At 44.7% G+C, this 12700-nt stretch overlaps 1 protein-coding gene across 1 annotated transcript in view; it reads left to right on the forward strand.

The window, feature by feature from the left end:
- Positions 1-306: 306 nt before the first annotated feature.
- Positions 307-12700, forward strand: part of DGKI (diacylglycerol kinase, iota) — a 325776-nt gene continuing 313382 nt past the window's right edge. The window contains exon 1 of the mRNA XM_014530144.1: positions 307-356. The gene's annotated coding sequence lies outside the window, so the exon portion shown is untranslated. The remainder of the gene's footprint in view (positions 357-12700) is intronic.

The following is a 12700-nucleotide window of genomic DNA, read 5'->3' on the forward strand; positions in this document are numbered from 1 at the left end:
GCTTTTTCCCGTTAGGCTGGAGAAACCCACAGGAATTGATTCAGAACAACAGGCTGGTTCGCTTTTCTTCCTCCTTGAGCAGCATTTCTGAGGTATACGGTTCTTCCTTTTCTCTGGGAGGCTCAGTCCTGAATGATCCCTTAGCTCTTTTCTCTTCCCCTCTTCATCTCCAAATGAAAGGAACAGAGTCGGGTTTCAGAAACTAGATCTGACCTTCAGGCAAACTCACTTTCAACCAGGCTTCTCTCCGCCTTTTCCTTTCAGCGGTGTTCTCTGAACACCCTTCTGGATCTCACTCAGGCTCAATTGTCTGATATCAGCTTAAGGTGTAAGTGTAACGTCTCCTGGGAACATGGGTAAGGCTTTGGGGGTGAAACTCCCACAGGGAATTTTCTCTTCTTAGCCAGTGGAAGTCTGGGCTGCTTTGGGGCTTCAGGGCCTTCCTAGAAACCTCAGTGTCCCGCTCTGCCTATCCTCACAGTCAGACCAGGCCTGAGGGCCACTTGGCTGAATTGTTTAGTCAGTGGTGTGATTCAGCTTCATCATTTCTAGGAAGATTCCTGTGTTGGCATCTCATTGGGGAGGGTGGACATGGGGTGGCTCTAAACTCTGACCAGGGAGTGCTTCCTGTAGGAATGCTCATTGGAAGACAATGATGGCACAGGTGAGACGAGGAATGTCACCAGTGAAATGGGTTTGAGTTTTTAAAAAATTTATCTTTATTGTTGAAAGTATTACAGATGTCCCCTTTTATCTCCCCGCCTATTGATCCACCCTGCTCCTGTCCCCTCCCCGGGCCTTCCCTGCACTATTGTCTGTCCATGGGCTATGCATATATGCATAGAAGTTCATTGGTTAATCTCTTCCCACTTCTACCCCCTTCCCTCTGAAATATGTCAGTCTGTTGCATGCTTCTATGTCTCTGGATCTATTTTGTTCATCAGTTATTTTGTTCATTAGATTCCACATATAAGTGAGGTCATGTGATACTTGTCTTTCTCTGACTGGCTTATTTCGCTTAACATAATACTTTCCAGGGCCAGCCATGCTGGATTTGCCCTGGGCAGTGGCTTTGCCAGCAGGTTGGAAGAAGACACAAGAGGCGTGCTCATCAAATTTGTAACAGACACAAGGCTGGAAAGAATGGCCAATGTAATCGATGAGAAAAATACGTCTCAAAATGATCGCGGTGTGCTGGAAGGCTGGGTTAAAAATAACAAGGGGACATTTCAAAGAGATAAATGTAAAATCTTATTTGGGAGTTAAAGAAATCAATGGTGATGATGGGAGAAAAAATCTACTGTCAGTAGATCTGGTAGAGAAAAGACATTTAGGTTTCATTTGACTAAAAGCTCAATATAAGTTGCTAAACCTGATGAGACAACAAAAACTGTATTAATGGAACTGTAATGTATTGATCCCAGGAAGTAGCACCTCCTCCGTGGTCAGACACACCTAGAGCCTGTGTTTGCTGGTGTACCTTTTCTTTGATAGAACAAATAAGAGTTTGCCGGAGAAAAGCTGTTAGTAAAGACCCAGAGGGTCTGGAAGCAATATCTCAGGAGAAACCATTACTGGAACTGGGTGTATTTCAGTGGAAAACCGTTTATTGCTTAGTAGCTGCAAAGCTTTAGGCAAGTTCCTGTCTGTGCCTCAGTTGCCCCATGTGTGAGATGGGGCAGGGAGAGGGTTTCTGTGGGGTGGGAATAGGGGGTCCCTGGTAGGAAGCACTGGATGCTGAGACTGGAGAGGTGGGGGTGGGGATGAGAGTGTGAGCATCGCTTCATCTCAAGACAGGAATTTAAAGTTTATCCTGTGCTGTAGCTAAATTATATGGTCACCCTGTCTGATATCTTCCAAATCAGGATATTAAACTGAAGGGGAGGCTTATTAAATACACCAGGACAACAGGTGTGAAATGGGACTGTTGCAGGCACCCCAGGCAGACCAGGAGGAAAGGCCATCTGGGCAGTGGGCACTAGTGGAGGAAACTGCCCCTTGGGTGGTACACCACCTGCTTTGGGAGGGATATAAGCAGGGCTCAGATGAATTTTTATTAGGGAGTGGATTTCTGTTTTGGGTAGAAATGATATAGATGAACTTGAAGATCATTATTAATCAATGCTACAAGTGATGCCTATTGAGGTACATGAAACAAGTTAAGCAGAAAGCCTCCCCAAATTCTTTCAGATGTGTATATCTAGCAAAAAGAGGGCAGAACGTTCCTTCTGAATTATGAGGTGAAGTTAAAGTGTCTGAGTCTGTTCACCTGGATAATAACTCCATGTGCTTCAGGGAGCATCTTAAAAACACTGACACCCAGGGTGCTGCTCTGCACTTACGTAGTCAGAGTAGGGGAAGGGCATGTTGAGAAGCATGATCTGTTCTAGAGGGACACCATTCATGTCTGGGATGAGCAGCAAAACACTTTCATTAAATATTTGCTGAATCCGTGATAAGATCTTATCAAAGTCAACCCTGGAGCCATCACTTGGCACCTTTAGAGGCTTAAAATAAAGGTTAGGATGATTTGCAAACACCAAATGCCAAAGCAGTCAGACAACCTGTCACTTACTTAGAGCTCAGGTTCTCAGGCTCAGACTACTCTCCCGCGAGAGGTTGCAGCATGCCTTTATCATCATTACAAGAGACCTGAAATTACTCCAGGAAGGTTGGAGGCCTTTTTGGGGACCGGGAGCAGACAGGCATGGCCTGTTGTGCTAGCAGTTCACACGTGGAAGAGCAGTCCCTCTTTGATGGGTAGGCACCTTGTTTTGTTTTGAGAGGAAAGTAAACATCCAAGCAGGCCCATGAAGACCACTTCTCTCCCTTCCACCTTCTCTCCCAGTGACCACTGAGGTCACTACTGTGCTCAAGAACCAGACAGTGGACCTTGTGAAAGGTGGGCTTTCCCACATCCGGGGACTCACATTAAGGAGATCCTCAGTGGTCCTCTCTTGCTTTTCATTTCCACGTGTGGAAGTGACTCCTCTTAGGAAAGAAGAGGCTGCACTATGAGAATGGGTGACACTGGACCTAAGAACCTATAGGTTCTAGCTTTTCAGACAGACGGTTTTATGTTAAGAAAGGAGTGTGAAAGGAAATTAGAGGAAAAGGTTAAATTTGCAGAAGAAAAACCAATTCCCCATGAAAGGCAAAGCAAAATTCCCAGACTAATCATAATATAGTTCCTATTTTTAGAAGGCCAAGAGAAAGTGGTATTTTGTTGGAGCCTGAATATGCCTCAGCAGCCACAGACATGGAGAAAGGTTTAAGGACCAAGGGTCATCCGGGTACTTACTGGCTGACAAGTTGGCTCCTGTGAGGACTGATGTCCCTTCCTATGTCTCGCACTTTAACTGACCCAGCCTGACTCTGGCTCATGAAGAACTGGGGTCATTGAAGCCCTGGGCACCTGAATGAGAGCTAATCTACATTTCAGCATCTGAAAACTGAAACAGGAAGCAAACATCACAAAAGGGATTGAAAGCGAAGGAAGATTTAAGCATTTCCCTCACAGATATTCCTTAGAATGTGGTGTTCCTTAGAATGTCTTCAGGTACAGGTGGACAGTGTTTGGGGAGTGCATAGTGGAGGTGATGGTACCTGATGAAATAAGAACAGAGTGCAGCAGGATTCACCTGCTAATCTGGGCACTATGCACAGTTCACTGTTCTTTAAACTCCTGCCTTCCAGGCTGTATCTGAGGGCTCTTAGCAATGTCTGATCCTAACAGGTCTACTGCCAATGTTGACGTCTCTTCTAGGTTGTCTTGTTGGTCTTTCTTTGCTTCGTTTTCTACAGAGCATAGTTGCTATCCAGTGATGCACTGGGCTTTCTTTGCTCTTTCAGGCATCCAGCCGAAGCTCACATCAAATGTGTAAAGACAGGAAGATCTATGGATCAGTAGTTTTCAGCAGTTCTTGAGGGGAAGTTCTGCATTGTAGTGCTTGATTGGTTTAATTCTTTCTGCCATTTGACCCCTGACATTATTCTGGAGCCTTTCTTATCAGGAATGACACGCTAAATATTACTCATATGGCTTGACAGAAAGCCTAGTGACAGTGGCAGTAGCAGGCACCATTGTTAGGCGCCTTTGTATTAACTCATCTTAAATCTTTCCTGAAAGATGGCTTTACTGTTCTCCTTACTTTGAAAATGAAGAAATTGAGGCTTAGAGAGGGTAATAGTCTTGCCTAAGGGTGAGACACCACTAGTGTGATGAAGGTTGGTCTTTCTGACTGCGCGCGCGCGTGTGTGTGTGTGTGTGTGTGTGTGTGTGTGTCTGTGTGTGTGTGTGCGTGCGTGCACGGGTGCCTGTGCATACTGACACATGGTTATAGCACTCTGCTTGGAAAAAATCAATGGTTGATTGATTGACCTAAGTTTTTAAAGAAAATGATACTTTAGGATATACCCCAACTTCCAATAACGATAGAAAAAAGCTAGTCCTAGTCCTTTTTCTTAAATTCTCTCCTGATGAGAGAGATGTAAGCAAACACCAGCCTGAGCTACGTGATTCAAGACTTTTGTCCTGGATGATGAATTACATTCTAGGTAACAGAGAGAAGCTATTGAATTACTATTTGGAATCTTTGGAGACTCATGGATAATGAATGGGATAGGAACTGGAAAACTGAGATAGGCCAACTTTCTATTTAAAATATTTTCAAAAATAGGAGGACTATAGATGAGAGAGTTTGATGTCATTTCCATAAACTATTCTTGAACAGGTCATGCATGAAACAATCAATTTGTAAGTACTTGGATAGGAAAGGGGTGATCCCTAAATGCAAACACTGGCTCACTGAGCATGCCTTGTCCAAGTAGCATGAATTGTTTTCAGAAAATTGCAAGTTGCAAAGCCCAAGGAGAGTAAATACAGCGGTCATGGTATATCTGGGTTTCAGGAAGACATTTGACAATGTCTGTGTCTGGTCATACTTCACACCTAAAGCTTCCTGGACAAGATCAATAAATATGAACAAAAGAACAGTCAGATAGTATCATCTCCATTTGGATGACTTCTCCAGGGTCCTTACAGTTAGTACTTCACAGGTGTGCTGACAGATTTCTCATGTGGACTCTGTCATTGGCCCCCTAGTTATGACTCATCATAACTTAGATGAGGATGAATAGAACATGGAAACCAAAACTGTTAGGTGATCTGAAGTTAGGTGATGACTGCTTTGGATGAGATGATGTTTCAAACAGCTCTGAATGGTTGAGAGAATGGAAATAAATCCTATTGGGACATCTTGGTTACTCACCCAGTAATGTGAAGTTTTCTGGTTGCCAGGAATTGGACTAGGTACTAGGATTAGGAAATGCACAAGCTATAGGAGGGAGAACAGGGAGCAGATGGTATTCTGTAGCAGTGCTCTGATGGAGGTGAGCCCAGGACACTGGAGGAGCACAGAGGAAATGACCTCATGAAGGCTTGGGCTAGGTAGTGTTTGGGGGCTACTGCTGAGCCAACCAAGACCTCATGGAGAAGGTGATATTTGAATAGTTTTGAAGAGTGAGGAGGAATTGTCTGTGTAATCAATGTTGGGGAAAGGGTATTCCATATTCAGGGAGCACCCTTTATAATGGTCTCATGAGCAGGAGCAGTGCGGACTGGTTGTGAGACAACATGGAAAGCCAGTTTACAATGGCTGTCAATGACTGGGAACTGGAACAGAAATGTTACATGCCTTGCTCACTTGTCTGTTCCCTGCTGCTGGATGATAGAATGTCACTAGTGATTTTCATGTGACTTCCTTTGAGGAGGCACTGCTCTCGTTGTTTTACATGTGTTGCCTCATTTAACCATCACAATAACCTGATGAGGTAGGTACTGTTACGACCTCATTGAAACAGGAGGAAACTGAGGCAATAGAGAGCTTTAATAACGTGGCTGAAATCCCTCAGCTGTTAAATGTCAGGGCCAAGAATTGAGCATAAGTGAAAGAATGTCAGATTCCTGTCTGTTAATCACCACTTGTTAGCGGGTAGGACAGGTAAAAGGGAAAAAGGTGTGCACGGAATAGAATAACAGGGAAGTTATGAGTAACCTGGCTGTGCGCGGTACTGGAGGGCATCTACAGCTGCAGGTTGAATGCAACCAGGAAATAGCCACAGGACGGGGAGGCGACTTTCCAAAGAGGAAGATGAGCGGGCATTACCTAGAGGGTAATGTGGGGTTAAAAGTGGATTTTGTTTTAAGATGGGAAATTGCATTTACATGCTTGAAGGGAAAGAGTCAGCTGAAAGAAATTGGTTGATGATTCAGGAGACTGAGGAAATTTTGATTGAATTAGTGTTCTTACTACAAAAAAGTAAGGAAGGGAGGGAGGAAGGAAAAAAACTAACTATTTGAGCATATCCGTATGTTAATTAGCCTATCTTGGTGATTATTTCACAATATATATGTATATCAATACATTGAGTTGTACTTTAAATATATACAATTTTTGTGTGTCAATTATACCTCAATAAGGCTGTAGAAAAGATCCCTAAGGAGGCAGAGGTAATAGAATCCAGAGCAGCCTGAAGGGCATTGCCAGGACCAGAGGAGGGAATGTCACCTTCTAAGTTGGAGGAATGAGGACTGTGGTGTGAGCATGTCAACAGGAGAAGAGGGCTGGTCGCTATAGACTAGGACTCAGGTCTTATTGGGAGAGTAGCTCACTGGGTGGAGTGGCATTAGCCGACCTCCGTAGGCCTGTCCCGTAACTTTTCTAGACACTGATTTCTTTTTGCCAAAACAGTTCTCATTGGACTTACCCTTCTGCCTCTTTTTTCCTCTTCTTGTGTAGAACCTTCATTTCTAACCACTGGTTGTTTCTGTCATGAGTGGTACTTTTCCATTTAGGAACATAAAGAAAATCCTCCTGAGAGGATCTGCTAGACCAGAGGGTGGGATGGGAAGTGATTACTGCAGTCCGTTCATCCCCAGGAAAGGACAGGCATGAGGGTGGGGAGGGGAGGCAATGAAGGACATGGAGGTGGGGGCAACCAGGAGGTGGCTTGGAAGAAGTCAGCTTGTTTAACAAGCCGAGCAGATAAAGATTAGAGTAACCATGACGACGGGCTACTGGCAGAGGCACTCAGGATTTGGGGAGGAGGGAGGTGGAATGAGTTGGCTGGGTGTAAGCCCAGAGTTTTTGAAAAATGCCACTTCTTCCCTCGGGGCTCTAGGCTGTTTAGAAATCACCATAGTCATCTACAGGGACCAGAAGGGAAAGAGGCCACAGGGAGAGCAGGTGCAGTGGGTCCAGCTGATTCAAAGAAAGGGAGTAACCCTGAGGACTGAGCAGGTTCCTGATGGGAGGTAGAGAAGAGGAGTGGGGAGTCAGTCTACCCTTGTGTTTTCCAGGCACACAGGCTCTTCTTTGTATGATCCTCACCCGAGATACGTTTTTATTGATTTTGAGAGAGAGAGAGAGAGAGGCATAGATGTGAGAGAGAAACATTGATTGGTTGCCTCCTGTATGAGCCCCAACTGGGGACTGAACCCTTACAACCTTTTGGTGTAAGGGACCCTGCTCCAACAACTGAGCCACCCAACCAGGACCAGGCACACATGTTCTCAGTTTTTCTTACTTCCACTGGGGTAGCAGGGACGGCACAACAGCCTTGGCTTTTTGTTTTTCAGTTCCTTAGGGTATCACATTTTCACTTCTGAACAATGAGACATGAGCCTGTCAAAACAATTTTCTGAGGATGCTCAGTGTGTGTGTGTGTGTGTGTGTGTGTGTGTGTGTGTGTGTGTATGTGCAGCCTCTTCACCCACCTCAGGCCTATGATTAACTAAGCATTTCTTGGAAGAGTTTTGCCCTTTCTATATTATATTGTGAACCACTTCTGTAGCTGCTTGAGAATCACTATCAATTTAGAATGTAGATGCCTCTTCACCCACCTCAGACCTGTGATTAACTAAGCATTTCTTGGAAGTCTTTTGCCCTTTCTATATTATATTGTGAACCACTTCTATAGCTGCTTGAGAATCACTATCAATTTAGAATGTAGATACTATAAAAAATATGTGAATTCAGTGGTTCCTTGCTGAGTAAACTCAAAGCACCTGAATGGGAAGTGTAAGAAATTGTCATGATTACAAACACACGATGCGTTTGGCTTAAGTATCTTCCCATCACACTCAGTGTGATCTCACCCATAATAGTGTCGGCAGCACTGTTGGGGAGGGATATAGCAGACTTTCTCTCAGTCTAATGTCAAGTGCTTTGCTAACATGGCTTTGAGAGCCCACTCTCTTTCTCGTTTTCTAACCAGACTGCCTCCCTTCAAGCTTCTCCCTGCAGAAAGACATGTTGGAGCTGCGTTTACTTGGGCCACAGCCTGAGGTGCAGTGAACCTCAGGGAGATCTGAGCCCCATGCTCCCCCACAGGCTCTTAGGACCATGTTGGCGCTATCGGTGTAGGGGGCACGGGTGTCATTTCTGAGATTTTTGCAGTTTTGATTGGGGAGGAGGCGGTAAAGTGGATTCACATCCATTTCCACATCTCTTTCCCTCCAAATTAGCATGTAAAACCTAAGCTATTGGGAAAAGAAGGTTCATTTGCACACACACAAAAAAAGTTAAAACAAAACTTACAGGACTAGAGCTCTTTGTTCCAAGCTGTCATAAATAGCCAGGAAAAGAGAAAGCATACGGAGGACTGATTTCCCCAGGGTGCAGGGAAGATCTGCTTCCAAGCTGGAAAAAGGAAGCATGATTTTCCAGTTCACTATAAGCTTAAAACTTCTTTTTTTAAAATTAAAAAACAACACCCCAACTTCTGCCAGGTGGATGCCGTCATCTTGTTCTTCTCAGCTATGTTATAGTTCATAAACAGGTAGGTCTGTCCAGCAGTGTTGAAGAGAGTTCCCAGCGCCTGGGGAACAGGCTCTACATTGAGATTTCATTGGTTTAGTGAGATGTCCTGAGCCAGTGACTTCAGTCTGGCTTCACACTGTCAGCTCCGGCCAAGGGAAATAGAACGTCGTGCTGCGGGAGGTAACTGGCCAACTGCCTCAAGTGGAGGGAAAACAAAGGAAGATGAGACACAGGTATAAAATGGTATAAGGTGATCCTTTCTGTGTGAGAGCTGCATGAGGAGAATGCAGGAGGATGTGGGGAGGGGATGGAGAAATGGTTCTACAATAGGGTGTGAACACATTGATTTACTTGCACTATCACCCCTTGCAAATAACCCCTGTCATTGTATAGACATACATGCACTTATAATCCACCCCCCCAACACACCTATACCCTGAACAACCACGTGTAAACTCAAATGAAACAAAGAGCTCAGTTTAACTCATTTCATTTACTACTTTATTAATTCACATCACAAGCATTTATGGAACACTTATTCTGGGTAGATACTGTGCTAAACCAAAAGAGCACAAAAAATGGGAAGACCTGTTTCTTTTAGGAGTTTAGAGTTTGAAGGTGAGAAAGACATAAAAACATGAAGTATTACAGGATGGTGGATGCTGTAATGGTTAGTTGTACACGCTATAGGAAAGAATGACGGAGTCTCTCTAGGGTGAGAGGAGGGGGATTAAGGAAGGTACATGAGTCTGCTAGGGTGGCCATAACTAAATACCACAGGCCGGGTGGCTTAAACAACAGATACTTATTTGCTCGCAGTTCTAGAGGTTTCAGTAGGTTTCAGTAGGTTTTGGTTTCTGATAAGAGCTCTCTTCCTGCCTTGCAGACAGCCACCTTTCTGATATGTCCTCACATGGCCTTTTCCCAGTAAATGCATGCATGCACATGTTTGTGGGAGGGAGGGAAGGAGGGAGGGAGAGGGAGAGAGAGAGAGAGAGAGAGAGAGAGAGAGAGAATGAATCTCTTCTTATAAGGACGCTAATCCTATGGGATTAAGGCCCCACCCTTATGACCTCATTTAACCTTAGCTACTTCCTTAAGGGTCCTTTCTCCAAATACAGTCACACTGGGGGCTAGGGCTTCAACATATGAATTTTGAGGGGGCACAAACATTCAGTCCATAACAAAGGCTTCATGGAACAGATAACAATTGAAATATATCTTAAAGAGTTACCCAGTCAAAAAAGACAGGGTATGCACCCCTCCCTTACACACACATCCCTTCTAAAAAAGAGAATAGGAAAGTTTGGAATGGCTTTATGCATTTGGAAGACTACAAATAATTTGGGATAGCTAGAAGGTAGGAGGGGAAATGTGGGATAGGTACATATCAAAAGGCTTAGATTTACTTTGTTGTTGGCGTGGAACCACTAATACATGGTAAGGCGGTAGCAACTTGTCTCACCTCACTGGAAGCAGGAAGATCCAGGTGGGAGGGGGATGTCCTGAACTGGCCTGGTAGCAGCGGAGGGTGGGGAAGGACAGGTGGCTATAGTGAGTGGCTGTGAGAGGAATGACGAGTAGTGTAGTAAGCTGATTTCCAGGTCCTGACTTGAATGTTTTGTTCTCGTAGGAAGTACAGGTTGGGGGACAGGTGTGGAGGGACATGGGTACAGCTTTGGACATTTTGAATGTGAGCTGTTCACTTCTGGCTCGTCCATCAGAGGGAGGTCTCAGGCAGAGATGAAATGTTGGGACTCCTCCCCATTGGGAAGTAGAGAGAGCGTGAAACTGGGTGACTTCTAGGGAAATCAAGTGGAGAAGAGGGGACACCAGCAGTTACTGAGGGAAGAAGGGGAGCCTGAGAGGAAGAGGGGATAGAAAAATCAGGAATGAGTAACTCAGGAAACCAAAGGAGGAAACTGAGGTAATGGAGAGGATGTGGCGACCAGCCGAGGTAGCTGTAGAAGGGACTGGGAAATGTCACTAGAGCCTTGGCCTTGGAACAGAACTGTGGACTTGGCGCGAGGTTTCCCTGGAAAGGGAGGGGAACCTGGGGATGTCCCGTAAAGTGAAGGCAGCGTTCAATGGAGCGCAGGGGAGTGTGGGCACCCAGGAAAGGTGTGAAGAGTCAGAGGACAACTTTCCTTTCTTTGTTTTTGAGATCTTGGAGAATGTTTATTGATAAACCCCATAGAAGAAACAAAAATAAAAAGGGAAATATTTAAAAAACAAATAAACAAACAGGTTATATATGCAGAAACACATACAAAATATATGGAGCCCATATGGCTGAGAGACAAAGAAGGTAGGTAGACATAACTGGATGAGAGGAGGAGAAACTTACAGGGGTTAGGTATTAGGAAGGGGAAGATAAAGGAGGGGGGATAAGAGGAGGAGGGAAGAGGGGAGGAGAAATTAAGAGGAGGGAAGGAAAAGATGTTGAGGCGTTAGCCCTTTGAACAAACAGTATATTAAGCAACTCTTAAATCCATTCAATGTAGTCTCTGAGGCAAGTTCATTTTAAAATTGGAATTTAAATAAAAAAACTGCACAAGTGTAAACACTTAGTCTCTTAGATTCTGGAGATGATTGAAGCTAAATAGCTCTTTTAAGAACAGCACTGCATGGAAAATAACTAGGTTCACACAGTCCCGTTTAGCATATAAAGCTCTTTACTGAATGGCTTCTTTGTCAGCCTCAGGCTGGAGGAGTGTGACTCCTTTTTGTTTGGTGAATTCCTTAATTGGATTTTGTTTGCCAATCTTACTTTCTCACATTGTGAGATTTTAATAAATCATTATAATCATTTCCCTTATGTCTTTCAAAAATAACCTTCCTGACGGTTCCTGAATGATTTTTTTACCCTGTGTTTGCATCATGGGATTATTAGTGTGGCTTACAAATGAATGAGCAAAGGGCTGTGTGGCCAAGGGTCTGTTTCCATCATTTCCTAGGCGTGGACTTAGAGCCTGATAACCAGGCGCCCCTGAGGTCATGCTTGGCTGGGAGGGCCCAGCGGTTCTTGGCATATTATCTCCTGTCTGGATTATTGATTAGATGCTCTGCTTGGGAGCAGGGGAGAGCTCTCCTCTCTGCTTGGTTAGTAAGGCCTCTGCAGGAAACAGGTTTGTGGGTGATGCGCGTGCACCGGCGGTTCTATTGCATCCAAAGCTCCGATTCTTCTGTCTGTTATTGTTGAGGACGAACTTAATTAGTTTAACTGATGTGCTTGGTGAATGTCTGGCTCCAAATATATCTCTCCTAAGACCCTTCCATGATTGACCTCCTTCTGCAAGGTCGAGGGGCTTTCTCAGTCACCTTTTAGGAACTGGACCACGGACCCAAGCCTCTTTCTTCCAGTTTCCAGTGTTTTCTAGTTGGCTGCTTTGCTTGTAGACACCAATGCTTAGGCAGTGGTTCTCAACCTTCTGGCCCTTTAAATACAGTTCCTCATGTTGTGACCCAACCATAAAAATTATTTTCGTTGCTACTTCATAATTGTAATGTTGCTACTGTTATGAATCGTAATGTAAATATCTGATACGCAGGATGGTCTTAGGCGACCCCTGTGAAAGGGTTGTTCGACCACCAAAGGGGTCGCGACCCACAGGTTGAGAACCACTGGGAGTGTTAGTCCATTTTTGTGATCCTGAAATGTAATCATTCCTTACAAAGATGGCAGTGGGTCCTGTTTACCTGCAGCTTCTGTTCCCCTTTCCCCTTTCCAGCTATTCTCTGGGACACATCTGAAGTGGGCGTAGGTGAGGGTGATGTTCCCAAGGCCTGCCCAGCTGTCACAGCCTCCTTGCTGGTGGAGGGTTGGGCAAGCAGGTTACTTTGGGGAAGGGGCAATGACAGAAGTTTCTAGACTGGGC

Source organism: Myotis brandtii, unplaced genomic scaffold (genome assembly GCF_000412655.1).
Source record: "Myotis brandtii unplaced genomic scaffold, ASM41265v1 scaffold724, whole genome shotgun sequence".
Lineage (NCBI taxonomy): Eukaryota > Metazoa > Chordata > Mammalia > Chiroptera > Vespertilionidae > Myotis > Myotis brandtii.